This window comes from Carlito syrichta, unplaced genomic scaffold (genome assembly GCF_000164805.1).
Source record: "Carlito syrichta isolate Samal-C Ts95f unplaced genomic scaffold, Tarsius_syrichta-2.0.1 Scaffold231519, whole genome shotgun sequence".
Taxonomy (NCBI): domain Eukaryota; kingdom Metazoa; phylum Chordata; class Mammalia; order Primates; family Tarsiidae; genus Carlito; species Carlito syrichta.
Genome location: NW_007175615.1, coordinates 29,039 through 32,746, shown reverse-complemented (window position 1 = coordinate 32,746; position 3,708 = coordinate 29,039). Strand labels below are relative to the sequence as shown.

The 3,708-nt window shown below is 34.7% G+C and overlaps 1 pseudogene; it reads left to right on the top strand.

Annotated features, from left to right (window-relative positions):
• The first annotated feature begins 1,615 nt into the window (after window positions 1-1,615).
• Window positions 1,616-2,639, top strand: LOC110595042 (annotated as a pseudogene).
• Window positions 2,640-3,708: the final 1,069 nt, after the last annotated feature.

Sequence of the window (3,708 nt, the reverse complement as noted above, 5' to 3'; positions counted from 1 at the left end):
CTAAGGGAAATTTTCTTGAATGATCTCGTGGAAAGTTTGTTCCAATGTGGTCTCTGTTTCTCTTTCTGCCTCAGGGAGTCCGATTATTCTTAGGTTAGGCCTCTTGAGGTAGTCACTCATCTCTTGAAGGTTTTGTTCTGTCTTTTTTAGCTTATTTTCTGTGTTTTTAAGAGTTTGGGTTATTTCTATATTTTGGTCCTCAAGCTCTGAGATTCTTTCTTCTGCTTGGGTAATTCTGCTTTCCATGCTCATCAATTTGTTATTTATTTCATTCACAGTATTCTTTATTACTGTTATCTCAGATATCAGCTCCTTCCTAGTTTCTTCTTGTGTCTCCTCAATTCTTTTTAATCTCTCCATTATTGTTTTGATATCTACATTTGCATTTTGAGACCCTTCATTCTGGGGACTTTTCATTGTTTGTATTCCAAAGTCAGTTTTCTCAGTGTCTGCTCTCCCAGGCATCTGGGAGAGACCCATACTCTTCTTTTGGTTTTTCTTCATTTCTGTAGATTTTTCTCCCTTTACCCCTTTCCCTCCCCCTCTTCAATTCTGTTTTTGAGGGAAGGTGGGGTTGTTTTTATTTCTCTTCTGCAATGACCTGTTCTTCCTTATGAGGGTCTTCTGGTTTTGTTCACTTTTCCCTCTGCTTTACAGTCTGTCTATTCAGCAGTTTGCAGTCTTTGTCCGTTCAGAGAATCTCACCAGTTCACCTATGCCGTCGCCATCTTGCCCCCTCAGTATACTTTTTATTTCACATTTATTCTGTTTCATCTATTATGAAGAGGTAACAAACGTTATTGCAACAATAAATAATGTCATAATTTTCTAAGAAGAGCTCTATACATTCTATTTAGTTTATTTATTATAACAAAACACTTCTTTTGTATTTATTTATTTTTCCCACAGAAGTAACTGTGATTTAGTGGAAGAGTACTAAAATTAGAGCCAGAAGCCCTAGGGAAAATTCTGCAGATTGCTTCTATATTTTACCTTTCCTTTTTAGGACAATGATAATTAAATGAAATCATTGATGTACATAGAAATGCTTAGTACAATGCCTAGATGTGTCTTTTATCAATATAGGTAATTCTTTTTTTCCTGACACAAGACATCAAGTGTATATATGTAATTCTTATAACTCACTATAAAAATATTTGAAAAGTTGCATATGTATACAATATTCTCAGGAAAAAGGAACGTAAAGAAACTTTGAGTAATTTCATCTGTCAATATGCAGAGCTAAGACTCTTGCTATCAGGTGGTTTGCAGGTTAGAAATCAGAGCACAAGCCCCAATATTTTAAACGTAGTCAGATTTATTAATCTTTTATTTCATGCCATTGAACTTGTAATCCATCGAAAAGCTTTTCCCATTCTGAGATTCTCAGAAAACCTTCAGGAATTCATTTTCTTTCAATACATTTTTTAGCTTTTAGGAATGTGTGCTACATAGAATTTGAGGTTTTTATCCATCTTTTTTTTCCAGCTGGATATCTACTTATGGCAACACACTTTTTATATAAATATACAGGTTACTGTTTAATTTCAGAGTAAATCATGATATGTCTGTCATTTTATTGAGCACTAGCTAAAAGTTTCCTTTGTATATATAGATTTCTCATTGTCATAAAAAAGAAGAGGATCTGTTACATAAAAATCAGATGTTGCAGGAGGAAATTGTCATGCTCCAATTGGAAATAGACACAATAAAAAACCAGAACCAGGAGAAGGAAAAGAAATATCTCAAGGACATGGAAATTGTGAAAGCAAAGCAGGATGATGTTCAAAAGACTATGAAGCAGAATGAAGAAACATTAACAAAAAAAGTATTCCAATATTGTGACCAACTTGAGGTTTTGGCAGCTGAGAAGAAAATGCTCATTTCTAAAGTGGAGGATGAAAAACACAACAAGGAAAGATTGGAAACAGAGATTGAATCATACTGTTCCAGACTAGCTGTGGTTGTCCATGAGCATGATGAAAGTCAGACATCAAAAAGAGAATTAGAAATTGCCTTCCAGAGAGCAAGATATGAGTGTCTTCTTTTACACAACAAAATGAATTTTGAAGTGTCTCACCTAAAAGATAAGAATGAGATTCTTTGGAAACTACCGTCCAAGACTGAAAGTAAATTCAGTAGCCTACAATTGGAGCTCAGTCACACAAGAGATGCTCTCAAGGAAAATAATTTGGTTTTAGAAAGCGGAATAAGAGACCTAAGAGAAATACACTGTCAAACGAAGAAAGTTGGGCAAATGCTTCTAAATGTGCAAGGTAAAGTAAATAAATGCATTGAAGAGGATGAATCTGCCAAGGAGAGTTTAGCTCAGCTACAAAATGAAAACATGTTGCTTCGACAGCAACTGGTTGAGGCCCACAACAAAGCTGAGAGTCAAGAAAAAGCAATAACTCATATCCAAGACCAATATAATGCTGTTTTTTAAAAGACTCCAATTTGAGAGAGAAAAACATCTTCTCCTGGAAGAGAAAAAAGAGTTAATCAATAAATGTAATCATCTCAAAGAAGAATTGTGTCAATATGACAAAGAAAAAGCAGAACAAGAAGTAAGTGTAAAGAGAGAAATATTTTCAAACTTCCTGAAAGAAAATCTAAAGGAATATTTGGTTATGGCCTAATGTTCAATCTTGTTGGATATAAAAATATATAGATTATAAACATAGTTGCTTTGTCAGTCTAGAAACATAGTTTCCAGCAAATAAAAGTTAGATCTGAGAGACGCTTTACTGTGAGTAGAAACATTGTATCATCTATGAAGTTTTAAGAGGTTAAGTTATGGATTTTCAATAGATATAGACTAATATTAATAATATTGCTGTAATAATCATTTTAATGTCATTATGTCACCACATGTTAAGACCATCATGAAGCAGATAAATGAAAATGCTTACACCTAAAATTAGTGTTTTGAAATTAACATTCGATTAAATGGGGGTGCTTTGACAGTTAATTCCAGATTTCCCAGGTGAAGTGAAGTGTACTGCTGTATCTTGTTTTACTTTTCCTTCAGTAGCTTTTTATATGCTTTAGTTGGCATATTTGTATTTGTATTCTTGTCAATTGGATTTACATCTGAAAATATTTCAATCTCAAATTATGTATTGCTATAACCTCTCAATTCTTTTTTAAAAATTGTATTAAGATGTGGGGAACAAGTCAGGATTAGCTACACAGGTAAGTGAGGCCTCCAACTGGTCCTCACTTCCCCTGATTTAGAACCAGGTGTCCTTTGTGTTGAGTGGTTTCCCTTTCCCTGGTAGTGTCCAGACTGCCCATCCCTCACTTTTGCTAATGTGATTAAGGTTCAGGTCCCACATACCAGTGAGGACAAGCAGTATTCAGGTCTTTGTTTCTGTGAAAGATCACGAAGTATGATGGTCTCCACCTCCATCCAATTTGCTGTGAAGACCATCATTTTGTCCTTCTCTATGGCTGTGTAATACTCCATTGTGTATATGTACCACATTTTCTTTATCCAAACCACTTTTGATGGGCAGTTGGGTGGGCACCATAACTTTGCTGTTGTGAATCTGCAGCTATGAACATGCATGTGCAGGTATCTTTTTTTGTAGAATTATTTATGTACCTTTGAGTATATTCCCAGGAGAGGGATTGCTGGATCGTCAGGAAGGTCAGTTTTTAGTTCTTTTAGGAATTGTCACATTACTTTCTTTTTTTTTTTCAAGT